Source organism: Columba livia, chromosome 11, assembly GCF_036013475.1.
Source record: "Columba livia isolate bColLiv1 breed racing homer chromosome 11, bColLiv1.pat.W.v2, whole genome shotgun sequence".
Taxonomy (NCBI): Eukaryota; Metazoa; Chordata; class Aves; order Columbiformes; family Columbidae; genus Columba; species Columba livia.
In genome coordinates this window covers 8,056,140-8,078,720 of record NC_088612.1, presented here as the reverse complement: position 1 = coordinate 8,078,720, position 22,581 = coordinate 8,056,140, and the positions used below count along the sequence as shown (strand labels likewise).

The following is a 22,581-nucleotide window of genomic DNA, read 5'->3' as shown; positions in this document are numbered from 1 at the left end:
CTAATTACTATGGGTGACTGTCCACAGAGTCACATCATTATTCCCCAAGTTCTGTAATGAAATCAAACTTCTCTTACTACAGACTGGATTTCTGTGTATTTTATTAACCGACGTTAAATACATTTGTACAATAGCTTAGCACAAGGCTTTGTTTTGTAAGTTGGCCAGATCCGTGTAATTTTACAGGTGGTGTGTGATCTTACAGTATTCTTTCCGTACATTTAAGCAGGAGTTCAGCATATTGAGTCCCCATTATGGATTAATGTCAAGGAGAGCATAATGGCATGTGGGCAGTATTCAGGAGACCAAGTTGTTCCATGCAGAAATCAAATATAAAACACTCTCTTTTTTTTTCCCTTTGGAGGTTTTATTGCATGGTCATAGCTGGATTTACACTGTATTTAATAAAACATTAGCAGCCTCCAGGGATTTAAATATGTAACGTAATTCTTTTTCAGTAAAATAATTCCATAAATCCAAATATGAAGCTTTTTTTTTTTTTTTTTTTTTTTTTTTTTTTTTTTTTGCAAGTGCTGTATGCCCGTAATTAAATTAAACCCTATATATGGCTTTTTTTCACCACGGAATTTAATGGAAGCAAAATCCATCTGCAAAGTTGATTTTGGAAACATATTCACATTTTTTGGAGCTGAAGTAAGTCTGATGGCTAATAAGTTTGGGGGAAAAACAGGGGTGCTGACTCTCCATCCTGGCTGAGCTAGCTTTGATACAGACCTGTGGCAAAATGGGGTTCAGGATTACTTTACAGAGGCAGGTGAAGGTGGGCTTAGTTCTACACTGAAAAAAATACAGAGCTGATGTAATTTTCCTCTAACTCAGTGTTGCTTACTGGCATCTGGACTACAAAGAAAGTGAACATAAGGCAGCCATATTGCCTTGGCCAGGTAGTGACCAAGGTGACGTAGCCACATTTCCCATATATTCTTCTGTATCACATTTTCAGTCCTCAGGGCTTTTTTTGGTAAGATGACAACTGGGGGGAAAAAGAAACAAAACAGTATCTATGTTATATATAGCAAATTTAATATTTTGGAGGCATTTTGAGTGTTTCTGCTGAAAGACACAGTTGGTCATATCTTCAGATGGATGATGCAAGATTGCACAAGCTACAGTTTATTTCCTTGTAGGCATAGTGCTAATCATCTAGAAGAACAGGCAAAAGGAAAAGAAACAGAAAAACTATGCAGGGAAATAGAATAAAGGTATTATGAAATGAAGCTTAATGAGATATCTTGAGAGCTCTCACTGTAGTTTGCAGAAACAAAAAGGTTGAGTAGTGACAAAAAGCTATTTTATAACTTTTTAATGAAAATAAGGATAAGGCAAAAAAAGAGTGGACGTTTCCAAAGACACATATTCTTGGCTATTACGACAGGGAGCCATTTTCCAAGTAGAATGAAAATTCTGTTTTGTAACAGTAACTGTGGCTAACTGGAAGGGAAGATGACTTTAACTGGAATTTGACTAGATCCATAAAGTTGCCACTTTTATATTTCTAGGTGGGACATGGTCTTTAAAAACTACAAGTCAACAGTCTCTCATGTCACAACTTTTCCATAAACAACAATTTTGGCAGCAAAGTATCCATGCTAGAGAGTACAGATTAGTGCCTTAGAGGAGCTCTGTGTATTTTGTGAAATGTCTGAGATTTTCTTGAATTCTTTTCTTAGAGATCCGGTGGAATTCAAGTTAGTGATCCAGTCTGGCACACATGACTGAGTTTGTGTGGACTAATGATGCTACACCATGAAGGAGAATGGATGAAGGCAGCTGTAGCATTTGAGTTCTGTGAGTAGTAAGTGAAGTGAAACAAGAACGTGTGAAGTGTGAATTCTTAATTCACACTTAATACAAATTATTTAGCTTTCCTACACACACTAACAATTTACAGTAAAAAAACCCATCATCTCCCAGCCTAACTAGGCTCTCTCTGACTAAGGCAACATGTTTTCCCTTGTACTTCAGATCAGGTGCCTCTTACATTGAATAACTGCAACTCGCTGAACTTGGAGATCAGAGAATAACACCAATATTTCATGAAAAACCTTCACTCAGGTTCATACATTCTTGAAAAATTGTAGATGAATGTTATCATTTTATTTCAAAATGTAAAAACCCCCAAGCCTAAGGTGGCTTTGTGCTTTTTAAACAGAACCACTGTTTTCACTTTTTGAACTTTTGCTCCACTTTCTTCTATTTAATCCCATAATTCTGTCAGTTGTTCATTTTTACTTTCACATTGTCTCTGAAAAAAAAGGCAAAAGAAACTATTAAAGGTGTTACAGGTGTTTAAATTTACGATTTGAAATTGGTCCATTTCTTTGTTACTTTTAGCGCTTCTCATTAAGCAAGTGTGAAACTTCTGGAAAATTTAAAAGAAAAAAAAAAGAGATATATTTGTGAGTTGGGGATACTTACTGTTTTCAGTAAAAAGCTCTGACCAGATTTCCTTTTTTTGATCTTGAATGGATGTAATACCTCGAGTTAGATCAGGTGGAAGACCTATTTGTGTGTATTTTTCTGTTTCTGTCAGCCATAGTTGAAGATTGAAAAACCTCACTTGAGATGTTCAGGACACCAATTCAGATGAACTTTTAAACACTGGGATGTGAACCAAACTCACATTCAGACAGTGGGTTCATGTTGCCATCCAAGTGGGCTGAAAGGCATTTACCACAAACGTCATCCAACGGGTCAGAAACAGATTTCGCTGTTGCTGCATTTTGATGTATTGTTTTGTTTTCTTTTGTCCTAGCACCTCCAAAATAAGACAAGAGTTGCTAAAAAGTCAGCCTTTTCTTCTAGCTGCTGGTAAATACTTATTGAATCTTTCTTTGGGGTCAGTGATTTTTCATATGTCTTAGTACACAATGGAATTATTTAATTACTTTTGCTAGCAAGTTTACAGACAAGTATATCCCCATCATACTGCATATCCTCAAATAAGATTATTTACAATCCAATCTAAGGAGTGCTGACTGGTGTCATTGGAAGCTAAAGCTGCATCAGCATTTAAATTTCTACTTTTCTGGGCAAAAACCCAACTGGCTGATTCAATTAAACTCTTTATGTTATATATTATCTAGAAGTTCACAATCTGAAGTGATTCTCGGAGTCTGAAGCCATGCCTTTATGATTGCAATTTGGTAGCAAGACAATTTCCGAGGACTATTTTACTTGAACTGCAATGAAAATGTCAGGACATAACACACTTTCTGATGTGGGTTTTATGAAAGGCACTCCAAAACCAACCATTATTTCAAGCACAAGCAATAAATAACCTTCATTATTCATTAGAGTGTATATATGCATTTGTGTTTGCAAATACAGTGGCTTCCTGAGCAAAGAACCCTTTAATCAAAAGACCCTTCACTCATTTAAGGAGGTAACAAATGGGTATGCAGGAGGCGCAGAAAAAGACAGCCTCTTTAATCGGTAATGGAGATAATCTATAGAGTTCCTGCAATATAAGTAGTCCATCTTACAGGCATAAACTTTAGATAAGATATAGGCTGTGGAAAGATTCATGCAATATTGTGAAGCTACTTTTCATAATAGTCATTTGGATGAATTTTGTTTATGGTTTATATTGAACAAAGAGAATAGACCTTTCCCATATCACGTAAATCACAGCCCTCCTGCAGGATGTCTGGAGTGGTGCTCTGCTATTACTATTCACAAGAACATTAACACCCATGAAATAGGCTCTGTGAATTTACTGCTATTTACCTGTTCAGATTAGGAGCTAACGCACCTCTGCCAACAGCCCACAGGATGTGCCAGACCTGCAGCAGCCCCTCACATCCTCAAACACTGTGTGAAAATGCTAGTAAGCAGCCTCTACACACCAATGTCACTTCTGTGAGGTTGTTTTATTTTGTTATTATTATTTTTTTTTTTTTAATGAGACTTTGAAGAAAGATCATACTTATGGCGTATTACCCATGTTGAGAAGTTTGGGACAGATCAGTCAGAATTTTGGAGTCAAAAGTAGAGGTTGGCCAAAATACACTGATTTATTGGAGCTGTTTTCATTTTGAAATTGAAAAGAAATTTGTTCAGAAAGACAAAGACAAACTTGAATTCTTCTCTGGAAATTCAAAAGCATAAATTATGGTTTCTAGAACTGCTTTGTTTTAACAAATTTAAGACAATTTTCATTTTCAAGTGTTTTTATTTTTGGAGAGTTAAAAATTAAATTGGACGAGATTTTGAAAGATAACAAGCTGAGCATTCCCTGTAAAAATAGACTGAGATGATGTTTCTTGTTTTGTTTTTGTTTTTTATCATGCTTTTATACAGAAGTGTGTTTGTATAATGAAATCTGTGGTTTTGGTGGGAGAGGTGAAATTAGGAGAGAAAATGTGCCCAGTAGCATTTTGATAGTTACTTAAGAAAATGGGAAAAACAGGCACCAAACCAAAATGACTAACAATTTCAAATGAAGGTTTTTGGGATAATGCTGGAGGAACAAATCAAACCAGTTAAAGCACTGGGGAAGGACACTGGTTCCCCAGGCCCTAGATAATGGTTAGAACAGGAGCGGAGGAGGAGGAGGCAGAAGAAGAGGAGGAGAAAGAGTAGCAGTAGGAGAAGGGCTCTCTTTCTCTCTCCTCCCTCTTTCTTGTTCTGCCTCCTGTTTTTCATCATAGGGGCACTAATGAACTTTTCAAGTCCCATGAAGACAACCCTTGTGCTCTGATTAGTTGCCTTACTTTTAATGAATTGTTTTAATCAAGTTTCAAAGCAGGCACTCTATGCTTCATTGCAGCAGCCCAATGACAATGAGCTGAATGTTACCAAGACAGTGCATCTGATGGACTTTAATGGATTTTATGTGACAATGTCTAGTGGCCTCATATTAGACATAGCTTCACAACAGAGAACCCATGGGGTTGCACTATGCATTTAATCTATACAAACTGTAAGGATAAAGGAGATGGAAACCGGGAAGGGGGAGAGACTCTGAACCCTGAAGACCTTCAAAAGACATGCATTTCATGCTAATAAGAAACAGTCTTCGGTCATTTTATTTGATTTTTTTTTTTTTTTTTTTTTTTTTTTTTTTTTTTTTTGCAATAGCAGAGTCCCGTTGTGTTTTCTTAGGGAATGTCATGAGTATAATATCTCCAGGGCTTTTTGCAATAACATTCTTGAAACACAAAGTTATCTGGAAAAATTAAGCTCTCAAGGAAATCTTGGCAGTGCTGTAACATTTCCTGGATTTCAGGTAGCAATTCTGAGTTGTGATCTCTTAAGTCCGTAACAATTTGCTATTTCTAATTTATTGCTTCATTTGTGACTGCTGCTACAGCCAGGTAAATTTATTCTGATTTGCACAACCTAAGTCTTAGCTCTGACAGTGACTAATTATTACCTGAGTTAAAATAATGAAAGTGTCGGAAAGTGTCCGAATGCAATTTGTTAGGAAAACATGTGGCATGCTGTGTTACCCAAGCCTAGAAAAGCCTAAGTGATCAGAAACCATGGAGAATTAAGAATTTTTCCCCCAAAGGTTACAAATCAATGTGGAAAATTTTCAGGGAACTGGAGTGCTGAGGGGTTCCATTCACTAGAATACAAAATGCAGACCATACCTGTCTGATTTTTTGCTTAGGCAGGAAAAGTCACTTTTTAGAAGGAATCTAAAAGGATATTATGATGGTAACCAGGTCCAGAGAGCTTGCATCAGTTATAGATTATTATTTGATACTATTTAAAGTGCGCACTGGATAAGGATTATTTTGCAGCTGTTCTTTTTTTCAGGAAAAAAAGAAAAAAGCAAAACCAAAATCAAACCAACATGCAGTAATCAAAATCTGCCTCCAGAAACTCCAAAAGTTTAAGCACCTTTAGCTGATGTAAGTAACATATTAATTTTTTTTTTTGGCTGGCTGAGGGTCAATCCTGTGTTTTGTCAATGATGGGCATGTCCTATTTGCAGAACAGCTCAGCTCCAGCTGTGTAAAATGAATCTTGAAATTAAATGGTCAAATGATGTTAATGACTCTGCTTGCAAAAGTTTCTGAGGAATGTTAGCGGTTCTGGGTTAGAATTAGAAAGCATTTGACAGCTTTGTAGTTCTGGTTGTTCAAATAGCTCTGTGCAAGCAGGCAGGGTATCAGTAAATTAAAATAAGAATATAAAAATAATAAACGGCTATCTGGTTGAAATTATAAAACAATACAAATGATTTGGGACTGCTTCATTCAGGGCATTTGTCGCTCTTGTGAGCCATTTAAGCCACACTTTAAATTAAATTTGTCTTAAACAGGATTTAATTTAGATTTAATAAGGCAATTGTTTTATTGTTAAGTACCATTTGGATGTCAACACATAATGTTTTTTAGAGTGATAATTCTACTGTACTCTGAAAAGATGCTGGGACTACATAAAGGCTAACAATTTCATTGTCCTTAGTGATGTATCTATGTTTAATATTACTTAATATATATACCTATATTTGCCACCTGTATTTCAGGCCCTCCTACCACATGAATGTCCTTTTGTATTAAGAAGCTATACAGTCTTCATCTCTGTCTTCATCTAACACACCTGCTAGACCTCTAGAGAGATATGATTATATGAATCACAATATATTGATTGATTTCTACTTTACATGTACTGCCTGCATTTAATTTAAATACACAATTAAGCATACTGAGGGCACAATTTGGATTGCTATGCTGATAAATAATTGCTAATTGTGTCATGATGCATTGGATATTTTAAGGCGATGCTTCTCATATGCTAGTAGCAACTGCATATATTGAAAATACTGGTTTAATAATTCATATTTGCTCATGGCAAGTGTTTTTCTGTTTCTCGGGTCTCGAAGGAACATATCTTGGCACTTCAAAACAATTTTTGGTGTAATTTTCAGAAAAACATGAACACCTTTCCACATAGAGTCCATGCATGCTTTTATGAAGATTATATGGAAAATATAGATGTCAATGTATAATTCTGCTCTCCATTTGGCTAATTTCTAGTGTGTGTACAATACATCTACAGATCAGGCAATTAAGTCACTAATAATATTTGTACTAATTATTGCTATTAAAGTCTATCAGTAGTATTATACTAGTGTCAGTAGTATTGCTATTGTCCAAATACATTAGATTTAATTTGTCATTTTATATGACAACAATAAAATTATTTTTTAATCTTTCCTAGACCTATAAAAGGATTAACAACTAATTTTCCAAGAATTTTCATTCAAGGGGAAAAAAACCCAACAGCATTATCTTTTCTTGCCTTCACTCTCATTTTGTGTTTGCTTTCTACAAACAAAACCAAACTTGTACAACTCAGTTTACCTAGAGAAGTCTCTGTGAAAACAGCAATTTAAAAGCAGCCTGGAGAGTATTTGCAAATTATGAATTTGTAAATACAACATTTATTATTAAAAACTTGGTTCTAAGAGTTGCACTCATTTAATCAAGGAACGGAAACAAGTCAGTGTGATTCACACACCCAATAAGAAATAATCATAAGAGACCCCAGACATATAATTTCTAATCTATGACTACACTGAAAAAAACTAACAGCTGTTCAAAGAAAATCAATATACTGAGAAAGAGGAGTTTGAAAAGCATCCCAGAAAGACAGATCCTTTTGTCACTGAGGTCACTTGGAAGTTTCTGCCTCACCTGGGTTGTGGACAGTGCAGGGGACTTTTGCTTTTTCAACGCTGTTTGGTATCTTTTGTGAGGAGTGCTGGTTAGGGTGTTGTTATACAGCCAGTTCCAGTGGCACCAAGCCCAGGTGAAGAAGTTCCTGCTTTTTTTCGCCCATGTGCATATCATTCCCACCCCTGCAGCACATCCCAGCCCCACAGCTGGATCTCCCTCTGGACAGCCAATTCTTCCTGTGGCATCTCTGTACACCAAACTGTGTCAACAATGTGAGTCAAGAACATGGAGGTTTTATTCTTTTTCTTTTTGGAGAGAAGCACTGGGAGGAGATTTTTACATTCTTAGGTCCAAGAGAAGAACCTTATATGATGCCTGAGGTATCCAAAAGATGGGCTGATAAGGAGTGCCTGAAATATTGGACATCTTATTCAAACTGCCCCAGTATGTTGGATAAAATTAAAGCACTCAAGTCTCTATGGACTGCATCGCACCTTTGCATGGGACCTTGTCTACCCAGCCCTGCTGTGAGGTGGTTCCCAGCTCAGAAGGGACGATGTGCACCTGAAGCAGCTGGCAGTAGCATCCTCTGGACCGATGGCCCCGGTGTGCGGGATGGGATGTTCTGCATAGCCCACAGCACAGAGAGGGAGCATAGCCTGAAAGGCTGCAAGCAATCTGTGCCGGTAATGAGCAGCCAATTAATTGATTACTGAAAGTACAACTGAATCCTATGCCTCGGAGAAATCTAAAATATAGTAACTGCTTACTTTATTGACAGCATTCATGCTATATTTAGTAGCTGGTATGTAAGAAGTAGCTGGACAATTTTGTTACACTTAATATGTTTCAGAACACAGCATAAAACATGTTTTAACACTATAACATCTATTGAGCAGTACCTTTGGGAACAGGCTTTATTATTAGATTACATTATACAAGATTAGACTAGTCAATAAGGGATTTCTTTCACACAGCATGCCATCTGAAATACCTGTTTTCTTTTTTTTTTTTTTCTTAAATTACTTCAAGACCTTCTTTGTAGGATCTTAGGTACAATATACCCATGAATCATAAAACTGACAAGCCCCAGGGCTGAATGGTCTCTGTAAGGGAGATAGGAGGCCTAGAGATAAAGGTGCACTACAGGTATACAGTGACAGGGGTGGATTATAGATAAACAAAAGGCACAGTTATTAGATGGGAAGTGCCAGGCAGGATTGTACACACAGAATGCAAATTGTAAGGACTAAGTCTCAGGGACCTGAGACTGCTTGGACTGAGGCTATTGGAAAACAAAGATAATTATTTTTTCTGGGTGTGATCCTGTGTTTTTTTTCAATCTGCTTTAGCTGCAGAGGGGAACAGGCAGGGTTTCAGTCACGTTTTGGCACCTGGGTAAAGCCCTGGGGAAATCCAGGGTCCTCATGAGTTTAACTCCAAACTCTATTTTCTGATCAAATAATTTTCCCATTAGTTAAATAATAATTAGAAAGGCAATGAGTAGGTAGTATCATGAGATGGTCTGAGTCAGGGCAGCAAACTGATGCTTTAGTCTTCCTAGGATCCAGCAACCTGAATCTTCTCCCTGTTGTATTAATCTTTGCTGCCTTTGCTCAGAGCAGGGCAGCACCCCAAGGCCAGGCAGGCTGCTGGGGTCCTGCCTGCTCAGCCTGGGGCTGGACACAGCTCCCTGGGGGATTTTCAGGACAACTCAATCCCTCCTCAGACTGGAGTTCCCAGTTTAGGAGTTTGGATTTCAGACTTTGGTGCCTGCAGAGGGCTGAAGTGCTATTTTGGTACCTGAACCCTTTTTTGAACATACGTCTGCTCAATTATGTTGCTGAAATATAGTGAGAATCAAACACACTATTTGATTTTTTCAAATTATATCTGTTGCTATTCACACATTTTTTTCCCCTTTAAATTCTGCATTGCGTGCTGAATTGGAGCTGTTGCTGGCAATTTCTCTCTTAGTCTTAAATTAAAAATCTCCACTGAACTACACAGTTGGTGACTACATTTGTACGAGCAACTTCCATTCAAATTTCCTAGATGAAGACGACTTCTGGCCTGCTTTGCCACGCTAACTGGAAATGAATATGAATTGAAAGGTCTACATTTAAGAGCAGTTTCCTTTTTTTTTGCCTACGAGGATTTTTCTTCTCTTATATAACCAAATTTCCCCACAAGACTGACATTTCACGAAAGGGGCAGAGGCAGACAGGTGACTACAGATCAAATTGGATTTCTGCAACCTTCTATTGTAAAGGTCAACCCTCCACTCTGGGTTGTCAGCCAGCAGTTCCTCTCCTGGTTTCAAACACAGGTGAAATACTTCACATGACCAGGTACCTTTTACTCTTGTATTTTTTTTTATTTTTTTAAATTATTATTTTGGTCTTTTCTTTCTTGAAATGGTTAATTAAGCTGTTGGTTTTGCTGAAGGCTCACAGTTGTCAGGGCAGTGACCTCAGACCAGGTACAGTGGAAGAAGGGATGAAGAACCATTTCTTGCTTCCTACAACATCCTGAGCCTGCTCAGGTCTGAGCAATAATGACTGACAAAAAATCCTGGAAGCAAGTACCTGTTGCAACATTTGAGAGAAACTGAGGATCTAAGTCAGAGGCAGAAAGAGGCAAAAAGTTCCCCAACTGGGGGACAACGTTGCTTACTTTGAACAGGATTTGGCAGAGACTTTGATGAAGAAACCAGAGAAATAACTCCAGCAATTACCTTTTCCCTGTGTTGGCCAGTGGGTTGCCATGGACACTCTGTTCTGACCAAAATACGGGCTCTGCTGCAGCGTTAGCAAGCTGTCGAATAACCAATTGGGTGTCAGAAATTTATAGCCAGTAATTAACTGATAGGTTTATAATTAAGCGGAGATGCCCCTGAACAGCAATGCTTGGATCTGAATTCAAATTCTGACTTTTTCCAAAATTCGGGGGCAAGAGAGAGTGACAATTTGGGTTCAGTCCCATCTTTATAATTAAACAATGATTTTTGACAGGAGGGGAATCTCCAGCAGTTAATGACTGACTGCAGGAGTTGAGGGCCTGAGGCAAAGCTGAGGGCTTTTAATCCAGGTGGTCATTAACTGCCTGGGAATGCCTGACCCTGGGGTTAATTGTTTCTATTTTAAATCATGAAAATAATATACACATATACAGACATACCCCCCCCTTCCTTATTTTCTGCTGTACATATGTGTTACAAATATAAATACCCTGCCATTTTATGTACTGGAAAAAGATGAAAGCTGAGCTGTTGGGATGCTGTTGATGTGTTTGCTAAAGAGCTCAGGTACCTAAAATATTCTCATGGCAATCTGCTCTTTCCATCCCAAAAATCTTACCTACAGACCAGCCAGAAAGGACTGAATGGAAAAGACGTTGAGTTGGGGTGTGCAAGCTAAAGGAGTGCGCAGAGGGGTTTTTTTAAGTGTTCGGGCTTCCTCTGATTCACAAATCCCCAAATTTTGGGAGCTGATTTGATTTTGATTAAATTTAATTGTGATTAAATGAGTGGATTTAATAGAGCATCTCTGCAATTCTGCCCATCCTGGGATTAAGGTAAAACGACACTTTAAAAAACTCCTTGTGCACCATTAAAGGGCAGAATCAGGCCCATCAGAACCACCACCACCTTATTTCAGCGCTAACTCCAGCTTGTGCAAGAAAAGGCATCAGAAATTACTCACAGCCCGTAAATCCAGGGAAAGTCAGACCCTCTGAGTAGGTGACATGCGGCACCAGCAGATACCTCATTTGAACCAGAAAGAATTACGTTGTGGTTCATTTAGATGTATTTTCTTCCCCAAATCCTTCTCTCTCCCCTCCTCCCTTTCCTTGCTTTTAAAGAGACATATGTCATCATGGCCAGTTCGGTTTCCTGTGTTTAACCCTTGCTATATCTAGCCTGATTACTCCTAATAAAGCTTGACAGTTGGAGGGTTAATCCAACCCTTGGTCTCATGGTTTCTTCTCAGGAAACAATCTGTCCCCAGAGCTTTCTGGCCTGTTGCAAGGTTATATCCCCCTGGGGTGCCATCAGCGCCAGCGAGGGCTCCTTTCCCATTGTCTGCCAAATGGCCACCAATTAAGTCAACTGTTCCCCAATTAGAATTTTGAGGAATTTATCTTGTTCCTCCTGTGTTCAAACTCCCAAGCAGGGGCAGCTCTTGGAGTCGGTTACAAGGGCTTTTTTTTTTCCTCCCCTTCCAGAGTGAGAAGGGGGGGGGAATTAAATAAATAAATAGCTGCTCTTTCCTGTAATCGGAGACTCCTGGGTTTTTCCTGTTGCCCATTCACACAGCTTAATCCTGGGGTATGTGATGAGAACTTGGTACTATTTAAGGGAGGATATTTTATTATTGTTCCATTCACCTGAACGAGCTTGGGAGATTTTATTTTTTTTTTTTAATCGATGCTGCTCTCAGTAACAGTTTTCTCTGTGACATCAGCTATCAATAGAATAAGATTTCCTGAATTAAAGGAAGAAAACAATAATTTTAATTTCAATTGGTCTTATAGCCAAATGTGACAGGGTTATTGTTGATTTTTCTCTCTTTTTTTTCTTTTTCTCTTCTCTCCCCTAAATTGTTTAACTGATTGTTTACATCTTTTTATTGGTGAATTAAATTCTGGGCTCTGGGTCACCTTTAATATGGGAAATGCAAAGTCTGGCAAAGTTATCAGGATAATATCCTTTAAACTAGATATACAAAGATTCGATCGATCCATTCTAGGCAAATAGGACCTTTGGCTTTCTTCCTGAGAGAGCGTGTGAAGGTCTTCTTTAGCAAACTCTATGTGATACCTCAGCTGCCCTTGCCATGAAGAAGTAAAACATTTCACCTCCAGTGCCATGGGCAGACTGTGCTAGGCCAGGTGTGGTGTCACCGTCAATCCACATGTCTGAATCTATCGTTCAACAGAAAGAAAGAAACTACTTTGTTTTTTTTTGGCAAGTTAAAGTCCATTTTTCTAAAACTGCTAAAAACTAATGAAACATCTCCTGTCTTTCATTTGTACTTTTCAGAAGTTGATGCACAATGCAACTTTTCTTCTTTTCTGGCTTCATTATATGTGGATCTCAGTTCCTGGAGTTTGGCTTTACAGTTGGCATTTGAATGAATCCAAGGTTTCAGACTAAACTTTGGGATTAATCAGGAAAACTTTTTTACAGGGTATTCACTTGGATGTTAAACAAATTCTCTGAAAGACGGTCCTAGACCTTCAAATATTTTGGCGATCACACCATGTTACACGCTTTTCTGCTGAGTTTTTTGCTATACTTGGCTCCATAGTTTCTGACTGCATTAAGTGATGTGACTATGTGACTAAAAATGTAACCAACATCTGTTGTGGATGTTGTCTTCTTTTTTTTTTTTTTTTTTTCCAGAGACAGTCAAATGGTTTGTTTAGGAATGCTTAGGAAGATCTTCAGCTCCAATTTTCACACATTTCCTTCTTATTACTGCAAATAAGGCCAATTCACTCAACTCACATCTGCTTCTAAATGTCACCAATTTCCTAAAAGTTAAAAAAATGAGGCAAGATGGAGATAAGGGCAATATATAAAATTTAGCTGCCAATCCAGTTTTGTGTAGAGTTTATGTATGATTTGATCAGAAGTTGTGTGTTTGGCCATCCAGATTTGCTTTCAGTCACTACAAAAAATGGCAGGTCTGATCCTACATGGGAGAAATTGCAGAAGTTATCCTAAATTTACACAAATGAAAGCAAGACCTTTAGCAGCCTTCTTAAGTTCTGTAGTCTTCTCCTGTGTGAAGGGAGGAAAATTGCAGTGTTGTGTATGGGAAACTGAGACCCACAAAGCTTCTCAAAATGCTAGGGATACATTATACTTTAAAAAAAACATTTCTTTTGTTCAAGATGCACAGCTATTCCAAGAGGAGGGGTGAGCACATGTCCCAAACATAGTGAAACTGTAGAAAACAGAAATATATAGACATGCTACCCTTGAGGGTGGGAGGTAGAGGAAGTTAGTGAAAAAATATAGCACAGTAATAATATCAAAAGAACAGGACAGCTGTCCCTGGTCAAATTTAATTGGGTTTTTCTCAATACAGTAAAGAGTGGTTGAGGAATTTCTTTGCTTGCCATAAAGCTCCCAGCAGTACCCCCAGACCACACTCAGCTCCAGTCCCATGGAAGCAAGTACATAATCTTTACCCACACATCAATACTCGGCTCCCACATCAACCAGAAGGAAGCATGCACCATTAAAGAGATTAATTCCCACGCGCTAAAATAGACTGTATTTATTGAGGAAATGCAAGTAAGCATTTTAATAGAAACTTTAAAACCCATTGGGCCTGATTCTCCTCACATTGGTTTTGAATCAGTACTACTCAGTTTAGTTAAACCTGGCTATTTTCTGGTGTTAGCAAAAGAATGGTGCAAGTCATTCTCCTCTTGTTCCTAAATAAATCACTGCTTTTGCTAAAACTGTTCTTCTCAACTTGGGCTCATTAAACTCAGTGAAATTCCAAAATGCTGGTGCAGCTCAAGTCCTCAAGCACATCTTCCCTGTTTGCCTTGAACCTCTTGCGTGTCCTCACAATGGCTCTGTGCACAACTTACAAATGTGCAAATTGCACATGTTTGTTTTGCCTGCCCATGCAAACCTCAGGTGAAAAAGCAATACTCCTTTTTACAGATGCAGGTTTTATTTTCCTGTAGCCACGCTTCAGGCAAGTTCTTTGGCATTTTCCATCTCTTCCCTAAGGAAAAATAGAGAGTAGAGGGAGGCAGGGGACCCAACACACAGGCAGGGGGAACACACGGTACTGCAAACACATCCCAATTTGCTTGCTGCTATACATGTGTGTAAAGGATCTACTGCTGGGAGATTCCGTTAATACTCTGACTATGTAAGGAAGATCAAAGGGGTTTATTTTATTTCCTATCTTAGTTTGGGTGTTGGATTTTATATCTTCTCTCCCCTCCTTTTTCCTTTTTTTTTTTTTCTTCTCTTTTTGGAAGGTACTTACTTACCATGTTTCACTTCAAATTAAGACAGGGATCTCCTCATGTTACCCTGTGTAGAATACAGTGCAAATGACCTCCTTCAGCTGTCAGTGATAACTGCTCCACTACTCCACCCAAACATGTCCCTTAGAGGAGGGATTCCCAAAGTCCTGTTCATGGGACACTGTGATGGGACCTCTGTATGGGACCCAGCCTAGGGGTGCCCTGGGTCATTGAGACACCTCTTGTCTTCCCTTTCCAGGCCTATTGGGTACATGCCACTCTTAGGAGGGGTTCCAGCAAGGCATCCCCCTTGATTAAGCTCCTCTAAGAGGCTTTTGCTGGTGGGGGGCAGATATAAGACCTGTCAGCTCCTGGGCTTTGCACCTCACCAGGGCAATGCTCGGCTCGATGCTATATGCCTAGAAGAAAAGCTGCAACTGCTGCAGCATCAGCAATGAGCTAGTTGTGTTGGGAAGGGCTGCAAATAAAAAGAGCCTTTGTGGTCCCTTGTACAAAGGCCTCCTGGTTGCTCTTTAAGAGTTCTGCTTGAGTGTGTGTTGGCCCAGCTGGCTGCATCGCTACCTCCTTGGCATGGTGTGAATGCGTGTGAGGGCAACATAGATGCTCTCAGCAGCAGGAAGAGCAACTAAAATACAGATGTTTGTGAGTGAAACGGCACGGTGTACCAGTGGTGACACAATGCTGCTATGACAAATAATTTAGCATGCCCAAAGAGGGCTTTCTCAGGCCTGTGAACATCATTAGCTATGACAAACACAAAATTGTTCCCTAGCCAACAGCTTAAGTAGATTTACAAAAAGTGATTTATTTCTGTGCAGTTAGTAACAGTCTCCAAACACTTTATTTATATTTATAAATAAAAATTAAAACTCAGAATTTGGCTCAGTTGCTGTGAGAAAGAAAAACCCTTTGCAACCACATTGGCAAAAAGTAGGTCTGGCTTTTAACAGCCTTGCTGTGGTCAAGAGTTGTGCTTCTCTCGCGTGTCAAATGTGATGTTGAAAGTTCCCAGAAAGAGGCTGAAGCTCCTCTTCGGTGGGTCCAGGACACCTTGCTGGGACTGGCATGGGGTGACGCTGATCTCAGCACACCTCCTCCTGGTCATGCAAAGAAGTGGTGTTGGTGAGATTCTCTCAGGGTGTCAGATGTTGCTGCCAATCTGATCAGGCAACAGGTGCCCGATGTGCACCCGGGGCGTTAGATAATTCGTGTCAACAAAAGGAAACAGAGAGTCCGAAATGATGAAATGAAGACAACTCAAAACTACGGCTGCAATTTCATATGTTGTTTGTTACCTTTCCTTTGTCACTAGAGCTTTGACACCTTAAAGGTCAAATTTAACTTTTTCTTTATTTCCCTATTCTACTTTTCTATTTACTTGCTCTGAGGCTACAAACTGTGGGGATTTTTATTGTGTGGGGTTTTGTTTGTTTGTTTGTTTTTTTTAACACCCCCCTCCGCCCCCCCAAAAAAAAAAGCCAGGTAATCCTTCTCACAAGATATGTTTTAACTTGAAAAAAAACAAATAGACAACAACTCCTCCTTAACCAAAAAGGATTGAAATAATCAAGCAAACCCACAAAGCAAAGGACTTGAATGGTTACTTATTTGAGTTATTTATCCCTTTCTGTTAGATTCTGAGCTTTTCAGGGTACAGACTCAAACTCTCTGTAGAGTTCCTAATACAATATGGCCATTTTCACTTGCCCTTTGCCACTGCAATGGTACGCATGAAAAAATAAACAAATGTCAATTTTAGTCTAATTTTAGACTAATTTTCTTTTCTGTTCTTCCTCTCTAAAGGTACCAAAAGACCCTGGATTTCCTGTGAGGCTTGGTAACATGAAATGAAACTTGATATAATGCAATTGCTACCAAAGCACTATCACTTTGTGACATTCAGTTTCTAAGGAAATGTGGGAATGTGCAATCCATTCGTGGTAATTTAAATGGAAGTTTTGATTGGATTATGTAAGTATATTTGTGTTTGTATGTGCATGTGTGTGTGTGCATATATGCCATAATTTGTCAAAAGAGGTCACTCCATAAAAGTGAATTTAAACTTGATTTTACATTCTTGGTAAAAGTGCAAAGGCTAAGTTCAGTTTGACCTTGGCTCAGCAGAGCTTTTCGTCTGATTTTTCAGTCTGATATGAAAATTGCTTGTGAAATAAAGACAAACATAGGTTCGCCTGAGAAAGCATTAATAATCCGATCCTTACATGTTTGTACAGAAGACAGGTACAATCCAGTGTTGATTGCTTCTTAGCTTCTCTTTGCTTTCACAGAAAATCCTGGAAGATAACACCAGGTCATCACAACCGTGCACTGGAGCATTGTGCACCAACAAACAAACATTAGCAACTCTGAAAGGCATAGCTAGCTATCGCACATGTGTGTGGGGCTGATATACCCAGATATACAAGAGGAATCATCATTGCAATATATCACTTTTGGCATTTTATCATCCCCATTTGACCATTTTCCTCAACAAATTATTTTAAGTGTATATTACACTACATTTTTAAAATTTTGTTTTAAATAGAAGATCTTTTACAGGATGCCTAAAAGATTATTTTACGAGATAGTGGTGAGTTTTCCAGTCTAAGTAAATAAGAATGCCATGGGAACTGAGAATTTGGGACACATTCAAACAGACACTGTAAAGTTTTGAGAAATGCCAAGTTCTTTGAAAATCGGTGTGTGTATGTGTGCACTATGTGTTTGTATAGTCAACAATCTCAGAGCAATATGGTATGCCAGTTATTAATTCTGCTCATTGCAGATGGCTTCATTATGTGTATTTAATTTCAGTACTTAAGCAAACATACAATAGTAGGGCTTACAAACTGCTTTAGGATATGATGGTTATGTACAGTCAAATGAAATGGAAACAAAACGGAAACAACTGATACTGCTTGGGCTGGAGGTAAATCTATATTGATGGGATTAAGCCATTCAGAAGCATCCCTCGACTTGAATGGCCCTAAAACCACCAATTGCTTTGTTTGCAGTGTTGAGAAGGTACTGATCGCTAGAGCCTTAATTTGTCGCAGCAGTTAAGTGCTCCAATTCCTCAGCGCAATAATTGCCACATGTTGAGTGTGCAGATGTCTAAACACGTGGGAGCACTTCCCGTTCCTAAAGACAAATGAAGATTTTCATTTTGTTTTGTAAACGTGTCAGGATTTATCACTTAGTCATGTGTCATGCATTAGGGTGTTTATACAATACGGCTTTCCACACCCTGGTTCTGGACTTCTATGATTTCAACAACAAGGCTGTGGCGTAATGAGGGGTTTGCCAAACCTTTGGCTGGACTAAAGAGAAATGTGAGATGAGAGTGCCTAGTAAATGGTAAATAAGGTTATTCCCAAGAGGGAGACAAGTGGGATTCACCTATATCCTCATAGCCTGCTTGATAAAAGAGACATCATCAGCATGACAGATGGACATTAAAAAAAGAAAAAGGAGATAAAAGTAAAATTGAAATAATGATGTCCACCATTAGTAATTATGTGCATCCATCCGTATCACACTGACACTGTATTGAATTGCATCTGTGGCTTCTCCTCAGTTTCCATGTCCCATCCAAACACTGAATATTTGACTTTTTAAACTTTCCCTTTCATATAAATAGCTACATTTCAAAGCAAATTGTTTCGAAGTTTGTATATATAACATTTTATCAGAGGCAGGCTGACTGACTGTAATAATATTTCTGAAATAACTGTTCCAAGTGGAAACAGGAATAGACAGAAATTGGGAAGTTTGGAGGTGGCTTGGGCACCAAGCCCAAAGTTTACTTCATTTCAGTTTTGAGTTTTGGAGTTTCAGGCTGATGTTGGTGCTGCAGGTTTGGAGTTTCTCTCACTAGGACCGAGGTCCGGATCTGAATGTTCATATATAGTGAATAACATGTGATTTGGAGTCCCAATATATAGTCAGTGTCTCTGAAAGACTTTACAACTAAAGCCAAGATTAGCTGCTAAGATGTCAAAATAACTAACTGGTGTTTCTAATGAGCTTTTGTATTTTTTGATCTAAAAATACAGATAATAAAAAGCACCTAAGAAGCAAAGTATCACCCTCTCTACTCTGTTACCCTTTTGGGGGCTGATACTCCTTTTTTTTTTGTTGTTTGCAGAAAGAAGGGGGAAAAAAACCCTCAAACCAACAGTTATTTATCTGTTACCAGACAAAGACTGTAAAGAAATCTAAGAAGCGCATCCCAGCACAAAAGCCTGAACTCTTTGACCTCTCAGGCCTCAGGCCTGGACAATTGGCCAAGCTGGGCTTTTTCCTGAGAACTGCCCGAGGGCAAAGGCTGAGAAAAGATGCACATTGTTCCCCGCACCATCCATTAAATGCAAGGACTGAAAGGCAAAAGGAACTTACCAGGTTATAGCAGTGCTGAGAACGCAGCTTGACACTCATTTTCAAGGTAATGTAATAAAGGGAAAAAGTGAGCTGTAGAGATCTTAATTCTTTAAAATTTAAAAGCTAATTTTGTGTCTTTTAGTCAATTTCCTATGCAGGAAGGAAGAATTTATTAACTGACTTCTGATGTTAAATGGAGTGCTAATGGGCAAGTACAACAATTCAACAGGTGCCAAGTAGAAATATAGAGACATTATATCAATATTAATCTTAAAGCCTTGCGAATGCCTTGGTAGGGGGTTTTATTAGACAGGTTGTGATGGGAAGACCCCTGCCACCCTCAAAGTGAAAAGGGGGTTTGGGTCTCCTGTTTAAAGCATTTGAATGCTTGCATTGCAAGGTATTTTAATGAAACATTAGGAATTTTGTGCCATTGGAAATTGCCGTTTGTTGAGAGAGGTTGTCCCAAGCTGGAAGCTCCTCTTGGAAGAGATGCTGTGTTGCATGCCTGTCTTGGCCTGGGCAGCAATGCTGGAGAGCAAAAGTATTTCCAGCATTGAACATTCAACTGGAAACCTGAACACCCATTACTACTCTGGAGAGAAGTCAAAGGAATAGTTGAACCTGCTAAATATCTACACAGCCACAAACTAATCTTCTGCCAGTAAACAAATGCTGACTGTAATGTACTTCTGATTTTGACCTCTGAGTTGAAAACTTTCTGTATAAACACCAGCTGATGAACAGGTCACTTTGCTTTTAAGACAAGACTCTCAGAGTCTCACCCCACACAGCAGGTCCCTGATCCAGATAAAAGACTTCAAAATGTCCAGCAATAACTTTCACTGAACAATTTTTTCATTGTTCCAAGCTGTCAAATTATTAGTGGGAAAGATTAGTGGGAAAGGGAAAGTGTTTTTGTCTAACATCTTATTCTTGATTTTTTCAGGTGGAAAAGTTTCGTGTTTTATGAAGAGGGTTTGAAAATGTCAAGATGTAAAAAAATTATAATTTTAAAAATGACAAAGCAAAACCAATGAAAGATATTTCACAGTATAACTTTTTTTTTTTTTTTTTTTTTTTTTTTCATTCAGCTGCACATATTTTCTGGTTGAAAGTGTGTTTTTTGCAGACTAAAAACTTTTTCATTCTGTATCAAAAACAAACAAAAAGGAAGACACAGAAATTCCCTGGAATAGGAGAACTATGTGGCTCTGCTCCTCTTCAGTAATGCATTAAAAATAACAAATAGTGGATATTTAGCAGCACTGAAATAATAATAAAAATTTCAATGGAAAAAGGGAGACTCAGTTAACTGGAAACCTTCTTCCCAGGGTTTTAACTCCTGTGAGATTTACCACCAACCGTCTTATCTGCCTGGCTCCAGTTTTTAATATTGTTTTTTTAAGTAGCAGAAACAACCTTTGGTAAAAGTGCCCTAGAAATTACACACAGGTAACGAGCTATGGCATAAACAGATATAGTGATATCAAAGCAGCAACAGCCCCTTTTCTAAGGAAGGTTTTGCTGTGTGACAGCCACGGGGAACGCCTGAGCCTGCTGCTGTGTGCAGGCAGAGAATAAATTCCCCTGCTCCCAGCCTTTCATGCTGGACTTAGTTGAAGCCACCGCAGAAATTTCACCTTCCTCTGAAAGTTCAGAGCACCATTCCCCCAGCCCTGCCACAGCTCTGAGCTTGGTACAGGAGGATGCTGTGAGCATCAGCAGCAGCTTTTTTGGAGAAAATAACTGCTTTTTCTCTTGCCAGGAAAGCAGGAGCAACCCCAACCCCCTGCTCAGCCCCTTTCCAGAGGATGTTGCACAACCCGGCTGCATCATGTTCTTACTCTGTCATGTCCCTTTGCGAGCGGTGTCGTAAACAGCATCTTATTCATTTCAGCGGCATGCTGCAGAGAAACATCACACGGTAATCCTGCGTAGTTGGGCCAGAAAAGGAAAAAAAAAAGCGTGGAATGTGAATGACACAGACTCTGGGGCTGCCTGACACCGGGCTTTTTTTTTTTTTTTTCTGTGTGAAAATGGTAAAAGGCTTGATCTCACATGAAGAATTAGTTTCCTGTTCTAAAAATAGCAATAACAATCATAATAACAATCAGAATAAAAATCCCCCCCAAATTAATACTTTTTGAGTTCCGCCATCATCTAAGCATTCTTCTTACCCTCTTAACTCTGTAAATCAAAAGTAGACCTAAAGAATTCAGCTCAATATTACATATGTGAAAATATGCTGAGTGGGATTGGCAGCATCTCTCATTGCCAGCCCAAAATGAGATTTGGAAATAAAAAAAAAGACAATTAAACCCCCCAAACCAGGGAATACCAGTGCTGGGGTGTGAGGAAGTGAGAGGGGGAGATTTGAACATGCAGTGTTATTGTTTAGTAAAATTTTATGTAAGAAATATAATGATGTCGAGTTCCATAGCTGCCTGATGTATTCAATAATTTTTTATTCAAATATAAATATATAAGATACTGAAAAGCAGCTTTCCCTAGTCCCTTAAAATTCCAAACTGTACAACCAGTTCCCATAAATGACTAATTTTATTTTAAATGAAGCTAATTTTTGGCGAGGTCTTGAGAAGAAAAAAATATTGGATCTGCAACAAAATCCATATTTTCCCCCCACACTGTATCTTAAAAATGTATCCAGACTAACAGCTTGTTTCCAGATGATATTGGATGCTCCTTTTAGTTTCCAAAATAGAGTTTTTGAATCTGGTTGTGTGACACGGAGATCGGACACGGGTTCTAGATTTTTACCCCCTCCACTTTGCGAGGTTCAGGCTGGGGTAACTGCACATGCTACTGGCTAAAAAGAAAATAAAAATAAAGGTCTGCAAAATCTGGACCTGGGATACTAAGTGGAAGAGCTCAGTCCTTCCCCCCTATGGCGGGTGGATTTATTGGGTGTCACGATGACACAATGTGTCTATTCGAAGCCGAAGAAAGCCCCCTACTTAACCTTCATCTTTTTGTGTGTGCACGTACCAGAAGGCACCACACTGTTGCTGGAAAGCAAATAATTAGTGACATGTTCTGTAACACCATTGCTATTTAAAGCTAAATCAGTGGGTTAACGCTTCTCGAAATGTGACATCCGTGAGGGATTCTCGCTCCAGTACTGTTAGTCACTTGGTGGTCTCCGGAGTGACAGGATCAATGCCCCGAGTTTTAAACATCTTGGTTGCAACAGGAAAAAAAAAGTGATTATTGGAAAAATTTAGAGGGAAGAGAGGGGTAAGGGGGTGGATTTCACTGCGGCTGACTCTTTCTCCCCAAATTGCCCCATGGGGATGCTGGTCCTCAGCCCTTTGTCTGACCTCCACCCCAGCACAGGGCTTGGTGGGGCCCCTCTCCTTGCAGGCTGGTGGGGTAGGGAAAAGCACGTGAGATGGACTTTGGAATTGTAAAATCCCCAAAGGCAGAGCCCAGGGCTCCCCAGGCATCTGCACAGCACTAAACACTCTGACGGGCTTGAAAGAATGAATCCCAAGAGTTTATA

General features: G+C 39.0%; 2 long non-coding RNA genes across 2 annotated transcripts; one reads left to right on the top strand and one right to left on the bottom strand.

The window, feature by feature from the left end:
* Positions 1–84: 84 nt before the first annotated feature.
* LOC135580560 (uncharacterized) lies at positions 85–12,516 on the bottom strand. Its single transcript, XR_010475360.1, has 3 exons — positions 11,360–12,516; positions 10,393–10,472; positions 85–994 (listed from the first exon to the last, which is right to left on the bottom strand). It is a non-coding gene; the product is annotated as an uncharacterized LOC135580560 (long non-coding RNA).
* LOC135580561 (uncharacterized) lies at positions 5,750–20,601 on the top strand. The gene is made up of 3 exons (XR_010475361.1): positions 5,750–5,882; positions 16,482–16,649; positions 18,826–20,601. It is a non-coding gene; the product is annotated as an uncharacterized LOC135580561 (long non-coding RNA).
* Positions 20,602–22,581: the final 1,980 nt, after the last annotated feature.